This window comes from Phyllobates terribilis, unplaced genomic scaffold, assembly GCF_046119375.1.
Source record: "Phyllobates terribilis strain yellow unplaced genomic scaffold, ASM4611937v1 Scaffold_5__5_contigs__length_657084704, whole genome shotgun sequence".
Lineage (NCBI taxonomy): Eukaryota > Metazoa > Chordata > Amphibia > Anura > Dendrobatidae > Phyllobates > Phyllobates terribilis.
Window position 1 is genome coordinate 123,868,334 of NW_027362765.1, and position 12,182 is coordinate 123,880,515.

The 12,182-nt window shown below is 42.9% G+C and overlaps 1 protein-coding gene across 1 annotated transcript in view; it reads left to right on the forward strand.

Annotated features, from left to right (window-relative positions):
- Window positions 1-509: 509 nt before the first annotated feature.
- The window catches only part of MYT1 (myelin transcription factor 1), a 211,672-nt gene continuing 199,999 nt past the window's right edge, over window positions 510-12,182 (forward strand). Inside the window, exon 1 of the mRNA XM_073682907.1 lies at window positions 510-712. The gene's annotated coding sequence lies outside the window, so the exon portion shown is untranslated. The remainder of the gene's footprint in view (window positions 713-12,182) is intronic.

Consider the following 12,182-nt stretch of genomic DNA (forward strand, 5'->3'; position numbering starts at 1 on the left):
GTGCAAACCACCCTCGGGGGTAAAGGGGTTAAAGGGATTGTACAGGAGTATAACATCGCTGATTTCTTTACAGTACGACATCTGTGCAGGGTTTGTGTCTGGCATTGCAGATTAGCTCCACTAGAGGGAATAAGGCTGAGCTGCAGTACCACACACATCCTATGGATAGTTGTGGCGCTGTTTTTTTTTTTTTTTTTTTTAAAGCAGCCATGTTTTTTTTACTTTATACAACCCATTTAAGTATTATGCACTCAGCCCAGAGCAGACGCCGTAGGCTACTGTACATTTACAGTTTTGCCATATGTTGTTACATGCTCTGGGTCTTTAATTGCATGGAGTGTATTTTTAATCCTTCACATTGTTTTCTGTGCTGTATACAGAGTGAATGGGCTCAGGTGAGTCACAGGACCATTTACGTGCCAGTGAGTGTTTGGCGTTGATGATATTTGCATGGTGAATTTCAGTCCCTAATGTGTTGAGGCTGCCATTGAAGAAAAGCAGGTGTCGAGCTACCAAGGGTCAGGCTTCATTTCCATGTCACTTTGCATGGGCTGCTCGATTTTGCAGAGATGCTTACACTTCTCCTGAGCAAGCAGATTCCAGAATCAATCATCTTTCACAGGGGCTCTATCCAGTAACGAATGACAGGCTGTCCAAAGCTGTCATGAAAGGGGGACACATGTCAAGACTGCAGGACAGGACCTCACAGCAGGTAAGACCTTGGTGTCTGCCTGGCCTTTTCATGCTCACATTAAATCCCTTAGCTCTAGTTGACTTTTGACCTCTTCCTTTCATTGCTTAACCGTATGTCCATCCCAACTGTTTCTGAAGCCCCTTATTACATTATTCTTTGCTGTCCGTACATCCTCTTTCTTTGCTGTCCGTACTGAGAGGTTGTAACTTACACAAATTGTTTCCAAATGCCCTTTACATGTAAGGACGGTCAGATCCTGTCTTGGGTTTTAATGTTATCTGGGTACGTTGCCCACAATAGAAGTCTCATAGTAGCAATGCGCAGCAATGTCATGGCGGAGTTGGGTCAAAAAAAAATGTTGGGACCCTCAAAATGCTTTCTTATGAACTACAGAAAAATTGGGACTCATAAGTGTTTAGGTTTCTTTTCTTCTCCTTTCCATGTCCTGCGGTAAAGAAGGGAGGTGTTATCCTCTGGATTATTGTCGCCTCGCTTATTTGCTGAACTGTAGAAAGATGGACCACACATCCAAAAATCATACGTTGATATAATGCCACTAGGCAAAAATTTACAAAACTGAACATGAGATTCTAAGTTTAACATTCTGATGAGACTATACGAAGCCCACTACCACGTCACGGTGAACCACTCAGTGGGTCACGGTGAACCACTCAGTGGGTTACGGTGAACCTTTCAGTGGGTCCCTTACTTTTTATACCCTTTTTTATTCTCCCTTCCCTTATTTGGTAACATTGTGGTATCTGAGGGAAGGGAAAAATCCTCCATAGCCAGAGGATTTGGGAAATTGAATCGGAGCCCCTTTTTACAAGTACACATAGAGTCCACAAAAGCTGCCTGTGATAGTAGCCAAGACAAGGTTTCACAATTAAAGATTTGGACCATGAATTATTAATTTCTATGGACTTTTTTTTTATAAATATTTCAGTGAAAAACATAAAAAATATGTAAAAAAAAAATGACCATTGTAATTTTGTCTTGAATCTTAAATCAACGTAGTCACTATTAAGATGGCCATTTACGTAACGATTATCCTACAGATTATTATTAGGGTTTTATAGGATAATTGTTATGCTCCACTAGAAATAATCGGCGAATCCTGATCCTTTGGTTAGAATTATCATTCTTGTTTGACATATTGCTTGCCGTAAAAGCTACAACTGTACCATCCGGCAGGGGCGGACATATCATTGGTGCAGTCTAACCCAAAAGGTAAGAGGGCCACTAGCACCTCCAAAACAGCTAGAAACTTTTCCGCTATTCTCGTAGACAAATTGATTACACTGCAAAAGGCCCATATACTGTTCTTGCACAGGGGCCTTTTTCTATCTGTGTCTGCCTCTGGTAAACTTTCTTCTGAGAGAAAAAAGGGGAGCAATGTAAATGCGCGATATTTCACACGATCATTTCGTGCATATCTCCATCCCGATGAGCATTCCACATAAAATTGAATTGCTCGTGGCCAAATCTTTAGGTTTATAGCCAGCTTTACATATGAATGAGTCTTGACTCCTGAGGTTCTGTTTATCTCTCTTTGTTTTGTAAGCGATTTGGCCGTGATGATCTTGTCATGGTCTCTCCATTCATATATGTGGAGCAGCTGTTGCTTCCATCTTGTAAACAGTTGTCAGGAGTGTTGACTGCGGGGCTTGGTTATGGCTCTATCTTACAGCCTGTGGGTTAGAGATAAGCGGGATGTGTCCTATAGATGCGTTATTGGTCACACCAGCAGGAGGTTAGTGGCCATCCTCTATGTCGCTAGTTGCTGGTTCACACGGGGTTTGGTATCATGGAAGATATCTCTATTATCAGCTATTTCCCCACTCAGATGAAGGTCTCTGTAGACTACAATCAGCCTCATCTCTCTTATACCCACTCCTCCATGTAGCTTCTCTAGGGTTTTCCGCTGTGTGAACAAACTACATCTGATAAGGGGTTAGTGGTGTTTAGAAAGGCATTACTGTGTGGCACCGCCAAGCTGCACCTGCTGCCTCGTACAAACAACGCTGGGGCCTCCACACAGGACATAAGCATCTCCCCTCGGCTGCGAGGAAGGAAATTTTGGCCTCCGGACTGTTCTGAAAACATTTTGCATAATTTAGCCTTGGCTAGACCCCCCTCCCTTTCTTCCACCCAGACTCCTCTATGCCTCAGTCAATGCCTCTTTTCATTCACTCGTTTTTTATCTGAGGTGTCTGTGGCAAGTCGGAAAAAAAACGATCTCTGTACTTGGGCTACTTGTCAGTGTTGTGAGAAGAACAGCGGGCACATAACTTTACAGAGGCGACTTCCTCAGCTTCTGTGTGGGCTTTTTAACCTGCTCAAAGAAGTCATTCTTGCCGTTTGTCTTGAGAAGCGCCTAATGGTTTTCTTCTCTCGTTTTTAGACTGTAGTTTGTTTGTTGGTCAAAGCTCCCGGTGGACTGGGAAAAAGTCACAGTACGTCTCATTCAGAAATAAAGATGACTTAGTCTCAACTGTTTTCTAAATCCATTATTATTTTTTTCGACATTTTTGTAAAAAATTTTTAAAAAGTTGATGTGAAATAATTAACAATGTTATATAATTAAACTTTTTCCCAGGTCCAGTCGGATATCAGGACAGTTGAGATGTTCGGATCGATTGAGGTTTTTGTTGAAATTCTTACTACTAAAAAAATATTGATCGTCGAAGGCAAACAGTTCACAGGAAAAGATGGTTTGATGTTAGTGACGTTCAATCGTTGGCAATGCAGTTAACAATTGAATGAGGGAGTAAAGTCAACTTGAGTGGAAAAACCATGGTCAAGAAAGTCAGTGGTCACAACGCACCAGTGCCCACAGAAATGTCTCGAAAAAGCAGAAAAATCAACTAAAAAGAAAACAGACGTTATCAGACAAAAGCTGACTGGAGAGATGCTATGGAAAAGTTGAGGTGTAAAGTGCAATTTCATTCTCCATAGACGTTAGACCCGACTCCTACTGACTCTCAATTAACCATTTCAGAATCAAGCCATTTTCCACTGTTCCGGACCAAGCACAATTTCGTGTTTTGCAGTTCAAAGAGTGTTAAAAAAAAGTTTGTTCGAATACTCAAAATATTTTTTGCATTTTTTGGTGATAAATGGGGCTTAATATTTATGTTATTTTCATACTTTTTTTGCCGGTATACATACTCCTCCTAGTATACATGGCCCCCCATCCTGACCCCCCATCCTGGTATACATGGCCCCTGAATCCTGGTATAGATTGACTCCCCATCCTGGTATACATGGCCCCCCATCCTGTTATACATGGCCCCCCATCCTGGTATACTCGGCACCCCATTTTGGTATACATGGCTCCTCATCCCTATCCTGGTATACATGGTCTCCCATCCCCATCCTGGTATATATAGCCCCCATCCGCATCCTGGTATACACAGCTCCTCATCCTGGCATATACAGCCCCCATAACGCTGCACACATAAAAAAATAAACAATTCTACTCACTTTCCCTCTGCTCCCTCGCAGCGCGGCGTCCTGTTCTGATGCCAGCAGCTGATTTCAGCATGTAGACAGTGCATGACATCACTGCCATGCAACCCCATACGCTGAAGTCAGCTGCCGGAATATTTACTGCTCCCCACGCCCGGGACTATGTGAGTGGAGAGCAGTGAATATTTATTTTCTTTAATAGCGGGCACACTGTTAGTCGCAGTTGCCAGCTCCTGCAGTGTCTGGGCGATCACATGTGCCCGCTATTAAAGAAAATTAATATTCACTGCTCTCCACTCCCATAGTCTCGCCCACCTCTCGGTGCCGGCTTGAATGCATAGAGGTGGGCGAGACTATGGGTGTGGGGAGCAGTGAATATTAATTTTCTTTAGCAGCAGGCATAGTGTTAGCTGCAGCAGGCGGCTCCTGCCTCTGTGACCTGCTCCTCTGTCGCTGCCGCTCCACCCCCTATACACAGCCACACGATAAGGTACATCCGGACTAAAGGACGCACCCCCCACTTTCCTCCAAAATTTTGGAGGAAAAAAGTGCGTCTTATAGTCCGAAAAATACGGTATATTTTTATGATCTTAAAGGGCCACTAAAATACTGTTTAAAGTATATTCTCTCTTCAGTGACAATTATTTTTATATATCAAACACATTTTGTTTGTTTTTTCAGTGGGGGTGGGGCTAGTAACAACAACTGTCTTTTTTAATTTAATGGAAATGGCTTTTTTTTATTTAACCTACTTTTTAAATAAAAATAGTAGACTGCCCCAGTTACAGTGCAAATGCAGTCACCTGGCTGCATAGCAGAGATAACTGGGTCTCTTAGGACCCAGCAGCTCTTGCTACCTCCCCATCCCGAGCCATCACATGATTGATGGGTCTGGGTGTGGAAGCGTGAGTTAGTGCCTACTATATACCGTATACACATACATAGCACTTGTTCAGCACTGTCTATACAGTGATAGAGAAGGCAGAGATGGAAATAAACCCTCTCTACCTTCTCGATGGATGTGTCCCTACTCCCGCAGCTGTACGATCTCTTGAAGCTGCTCTACTATGTAGTAAAGTTTTAGAACGTCACTGCAGAGTACAACATGTTTAAACTCTATTGGTGTTCCATAACTTACTAAATAAACAATTGTTGCACTTCACTGGGGATCCCAATGAAGAACAACTGGGAAAAACTTTTCCTTCTGGTTCAGGAGCTGAGGTGACAATGCAAACCACCAAATTCCAGTTTTAAGCACTACACTTCTTTTATAAATTTACCACACCATTACTTTGTGTTTGGTAGAAAGCAAAGTGAGTGTACATAATGCAATTAACTCCCAACTTGATAAAAACCTTTGTAAACTTGTTTTTTTCATATTCTCAAATAAAATTGATGCATGTAATAGTCAAATAAAAACCTTTCTGAATGTCATGCTTCTTCAGGGGAAAAACCTTTGTTAAAGAAGCATGCCAATTAAAGTTTTTATCCTGTTACTGTATTGAAATCATCATATTATATAGCTGTCACGGTGTTACCGCAACGGGGTGTAGTCAGAAGACCACAGCGTCTGATGGCTCCTACTCTGGCTCCGAGAAGAAGCACTTCTCTTTCATTTTAAAACATGTTTTATTTCTTCTGGCAGAACGGGGTTAAACAGCCACATTGGAAATTCCTGTGCTCACAGCTGAGCTCGGTCAGCCACTCCTTTTCCTTTTATAATCTGTGCTGTGATACTAATCCTTGTCAGAGCTAACATTTGCTGCATGGCTAACGGAGGTAGAGGAGTTCAAAGGAGAGTTGGATGAATTATTAGTGACTGTTGTTTGGTTTGTTTGCGTGGTAATTCCTTATCCTTCCCATTTTGGTTTATCCCCCTACCTTCAAACCCTGGTGTTTTCCTCTGTTATATATGAGTGAATATTTTGTATCCCTGGAGTTTTCTGTTAACCCCTGTCTGTGTAGCCTTGTTTGTCGGGTTGTTGTATTACGGTGCACAGTAGCGCCCCCTTCCCTGGGTGGGGGAGGAGAAAAGACAGAGGGCTAACTCAGGAGTTAGGGGAATAGGGCGAGCTAGGTTGCCCTCTAGTGTTAGGGACAGGGTAGGAGCCCCTCTTCCCTGGTCACCCGACAGCTGTGTCGTGACATTAGCTCAGATCGTAACAATTTTTTCTGTTCCATTATGGATCCAATCACTGCTCTGATGGGGCAATTGCAGCAGCTCAGTCTGGAGGTGGCGGATTTATGCACATTGGTTTTGCAGTCCCCTAATACATCTGGTGTGGAAATCTCATCTCTCAGGCAAACCATAGTGGAGCCCAAGGTTGCATTGCCTGACACGTTCTCTGGGGGCATGACAAGTTTGTCATTTTCCGAGAGGCCTGTAAGCTATACTTCAAGTTACGTCCGGTTTCCTCAGGTACTGAGGAGCAACGTGTGGGGGTGGTACTCTCGCTACTTCAGGGGGATCCTCAAGCATGGGCATTCTCTCCCGTCAGACTCGCAGTCGCTTCTGACGGTGGAGGTTTTTTTTCGGGCACTGGGCCTTATATATGATGACCCGATTGTGTCTCCTTAGCTGAGTCCACACTGCTCCAACTTCAGCAAGGAGACCGGCCGGCGGAGGAATATTGCTCAGAGTTTCAGAGGTGGGCCACGGATACCATGTAAAATGACCTCGCACTCCGTAGTCTGTTCTGTGAGGGGCTTTCAGTAAGGGTGAAGGACACCTTGGCCCTGTATGAGACCCCTGACTCCCTTGAGGCACCCATGTCTCTGGCGATCTGGGTTGATCGCTGTCTTCTCCAGAGACATAGGGAGTCACCTTCGCATGTGGTGATTCAGGGTGAAGGGAGGTCAGCGTTGAGCCTACTGTGAAACTTATGCAGATGGGACGGCATCCTCCACTGGTAAATTGTCGATAGTCCGGCATAAGGGGGGAGAGTGTTTCTTTTGTGGGAAAAGGGGATATTTCGAGTAAACAACCGCCGGAGAAACTTGATAGCTCGGGTTGCAGGGAGGTTAGCAACCCGGGTGTATCTATCACCTCTGTGGGCAGGACACAATTTTTACTACCAGCCACAGTTCATGTGGATGGAGTTAAATTGGAGATGTCGGCCTTTCTGGACAGTGGGGCGGGGTTTAATTTGATCGACTCTAGGTTTATCCAGGTCCAAGGCCTCGTCCCACATACTCTGTCCAGACCCATACCCATTCTTGCCATTGACTCCGCCCCCTTGAGACAGGGGCACTTTAGTCAAGTCGTCCGTGATGTGCGGCTTCAGGTGGGGGCTATGCACACTGAGGTGTTAGACTGCTACGTGGTAGAGGGTCTGCCCTCACCTGTAGTACTGGGACTCCCCTGGCTCGCTCTGCACAATCCTGTGGTTGATTGGCAGACTCAGGAGATTGTAAAATGGAGTGGGTATTGTCAAGGGCACTGCTTGGGTACCCGGTTGGCTAAGGTGGATACCTGGTCTGTACCTAGTTACCTGTCAGATTTTGGGGATGTGTTCTCGGAGCAGAGATGCCAAGAACTCTGTCCCTATCGTCCTTATGATTGTGCCATAAATCTCATTCTGGGGGCCAAGCTGCCAAAGAGCCGACTCTATAATATATCTGGTTCGGAGAAGCATGCCATGAAGGACTACATCACGGAAAGCCTGGCTAAGGGTCATATCAGACCATACTCTTCCCCCATTGCTGCTGTGTTCTTTTTAGGTTTTTAGGTTTCGCCAACTATTACCGTAAGTTCATAAAAAACTTTTCGGTAGTAGCAAAACCTCTTACGGATATGACCAGGAAGGGGACGGACTTCTCCAGGTGATGCAGTCCTGCCAGGGAGGCATTCAATACGTTGAAACTGTATTTTGCTTCTGCGCCGATTGTTATACAGCCTGACATCTCTCAGCCTTTTAGCGTCGAGTTTGATGCGTCTGAGGTGGGAGTGGGGGCGGTATTGTCGCAGGGTGCTTCTCCTGATAAATCGCAGCGTCTGATGGCTCCTACTCCGGCTCCAAGAAGAAGCACTTCTCCTTCATTTTAAAACATGTTTTATTTCTTCTGGCAGAACAGAGGTTAAACGGCCATTTTGGAAATCCATGTGCTCACAGCTGAGCTCGGTTAAGTTACTCCTTTTCCCTTTATAATCTGGGCTCTGATACTAATCCTTGTCAGAGCTAGCGTTTGCTGCATGGCTAACGGAGGGAGAGGAGGTCAAATGAGAAGGAGAGTTGGAGGAATTATTAGTGACTGTAGTTTGGTTTGTTTGCATGGTAATTCCTTATCCTTCTCCATTTTGGTTTATCCCCCTACCTTTCCTCTGTTATATGTGAGTGAATATTTTGTGTGCCTGGAGTTTTCTGTTAACCCCTGTCTGAGTAGCCTTGTTTGTCGGGTTGGTGTACTTCGGTGCACAGTAGCGCCCCCTTCCCTGGGTGGGGGAGGAAAACAGATGGAGGGCTAACTCAGGAGTTAGGGCGAGGGCGGAGGCCCTGGCATCCTCACTTTCAGAGGTATCCCGGGGAATAGGGTGAGCTAGTGCGCCCCTTAGTGTTATGGACAGGGTAGGAGCTCCTGTTCCCTGGTCACCTGACAGCTGTGTCGTGACATTAGCACTCTGTACTTACAATTGCTCATTTTGCCTTTCTACCCAGTTAATTCTTCTGTTTTCCATTAGGACTATGACATCACATGATTAAAAACAGACTAGCTGAATCCTTCTAAGCTCTATGTAGAAGCAGGAAGTCTCTTTTACTTGCATGAGTCATCATTCAAACTACAATTCTACCTCACTGAAAAGTCCCTGCCAGTCCAGCTCCACTTCCTCTTCAACTCCTGACCCAGCTGCTCTGCTCCTCCCCCCTGCCAGGGACATGCAGTGATGTAGAATTGTAGTTCTAATGATGACTCATGCAGGGAAAATAGACTTCCTGTTTCTACATAGAGCTTAGAAGGATTTAGCTAGTCAGTTTTTAATCACATGATGTCATGACCTAATGGAAAAGAGAAAAAATAACTGAGTAGAAAGGCAAAATGAGCAATTGTAAGTACACAGAGATCTATAATATGATGACTGCAATATATTAAGAGGATAAAAATTCTGATGGGAGGGCTTCTTTAAACCATCAGAATCACGTACATATACATCCTGATGGTATGTAAATTATCGCATCAGGATGTACATCACTACACGGTCACCCGCAGCACATCACAATTGTTTGCATCAGTCACCGGAGCACAGGTCAAAGTTTATTAGATCCTGCAACAATTGTTTTTTTTTGTTTTGTTTTTTTACAAGAGGTTCCCCCTGATATCTTAGAACACTTAGTGCTCCTATTTTGTACTAAAGTTGTGCTTTAAAGTTTGTGAACCCTTCAGAATTTTCCATATTTCTGAATAAAATTGACCTAAAAGTACATCTGATTTTCACACAAGTTCTCAAAGTAGACATATGGTGAACGGTGTTTAACAAAAATGTCGAATTGGTGTTTGTTTTTGTTGATTCCTCTTCCCAAAAATTGTAATAAAAAGTCATTGAAAAGTTCATTGACTCATAAATTGGTTACAATGAAAACTACTTATTTCCATGCAAACAAAAATAGTCCCCCATACAGCTCTATAGACGGAAAAAATGTAAAACATATGACTCTCAGAATATAGTGACACAGAAATAAATGATATTTTTTCAAACAATATTTATTGTACAAAGTAATAAAACAGAAATATAATTCTATAAATCTGATATTGCCGTAACCATAAAGATCCAAAGAGTAAAGTTCACACTTTATTTGTGCAGTGAGATTTAAATAATGAAAATATTATAGCAGACTGCTTTTTTTTTCTGTTTTTCTCCCCATAAAGAGCTATTAAAAGTTAGGTGATAAAGTTTCCCAGTGATTCTCATTTGTTTTTAAATTTAAATATGTTAAAGGACCAGAGTTCAATAAACTTCAATAAAAAGCTTTATGGCAATAAAGTAAACATTTATTTCTCTATTTTCTATCAATCATGTATTTAAAGGGAACTGCAGGGGAGACTTGGGCACTATAGGGAAAGACGTGACTAGTCCAGCGATGCCCCCTACAACGCTTTAGTTGATTGACAGTAGTGATGAGCGAGCGTGCTTGTTTAACCCTTTAAATGAGCACACTCAGGTACTCGCCAAGTAGTTTCGGCATTTCAGTTTCAGCCTGTTTGTCAGGCAATCCCTACATGTGTCACGGCTATGTAACAGCCGCGACACATGCAGCCGCGGCGGTTGAAACTAAAGTGCCGAGCACGCCGAAACTACTCTGCAAGTACCCAAGCGTGCTCGTTGAAAGGGTTAAACGAGCATGCTCGCTCATCAGTAATTGACAGGTCTTTCCCATGTGTACATCAGGAGAGACCTGTCAATCAAGTATAGCGGTGCTAGGAGAAGCCAGCCAGTGCACATACAGTGTATCGAGGCTCGGGCAGCCAGGTTCTGATTCATGCTGCCCGTGGTTTGGGCAGCATGAATTGACTGACAGGTTCTTTTATTTGAAGGGAACCTATTTTCAGGAACCAATTGATAACACAAAACTATAAAATCTACCGGGAAATGCAAAATCCATATCTAGTTGTATTCCCACTGTTAGGCCACATTCACACTTTCAGTATTTGGTCAGTATTTTACATCAGTATTTGTAAGCCAAAACCAGGTGTAACAATAATAATATTAGCAAATACCTCCAATTTGAAATGTAGTATAGTTCTTCTGATTTGCTATTTCACTTACTTTATGTGCAGGGCATTGTAGTATATTAGATACCCATGGTTACGACCACTCATATACTCACAGTTAGTTGTTAGTGGTCGTAACCATGCATACTAAGCTACTGCAATGCCCTCCACATGGGGTAAGCGACATAGTGAATCAGAAGAACTATACTACATTTCTAATTGGAGGTATTTGCTAATATTATTATTATTATTCCTCCTCTACATATTGGGATAGGATCTTGGAGATGGGGATACCCCTTTAAATTCTTGTCCTTGACTTAAAAAGTACCGGCAGATGTTTTGAGAAATTGATTAAGAGATTATGAGACAGTGCGCTTTAGAATAAAAATTGGAACCTCATGGAGAAATTTTAAAAAGCAGTATCCCTTTAAAGTTTAATATTAAGCCCAATATTTGTCGAACTAGGTTTAAGATTTTCCCCACATGAACATAAGGTGATTAAATTGTATAAAAATGTCATCCAGTTCAATACAAACCTGGTATATGTCATGTTCTGGTATTTTTTAGAACAATCTTATGTAATCTTTCTAAATATATGGGTGTGTTTCATTTATTTCCAAAAATCAACCTTCACCATTTAAACCAACAATTCTCCACTCTTTTCGTTTGAGAACAGATCTACAAAGACAGCAAAATAGAGTAACTAGTGGCGTAGCTAGGGGCTCAGCTTATGGGGGGAGGATAAAACATCTGAGCGGGCTACTAACCAGGTAACCATGATTGCAACTATGGTGACATATCCTATTTATGGCTAAAGGGGAACCTCAGCAGATGACCGCGCTGTTACTGAAAAAAAGCCCTATACAAATACCAACACAGATATTATCGCCATATAGTGACCATATAATAGTAGATATCAGCCATGAAGAACATATAGGAGATTAAAGTACATTTATAGATGACTTATAGCTGACATTATTTCTGATGGAATTGCTCACATTTCCCGTCTTTTCCATCTGGCCCAGACCGACATGACAACTTCTTCCAGCCAGGACTCGTCTGCAGACATAACAAAGACACATTTGACTTTTCACATTTCCAGCATTGTTCCCATCTAATTCAAACCTTCACAAATTCCTAATTTTGCTGATGTCCCAATACTGAGCCACTGCTGCCGTATGTGTCCCTATTCCTCCTGCTGCTGTATGGCACAGAAACAATAACAGTGCCCCACATAATGCCCACCACTGTGCCCCTTACAAAGTAAAATGCCCCATTTGTGCCTTTTGGGTGGTAAAATTGCACCCTAGAC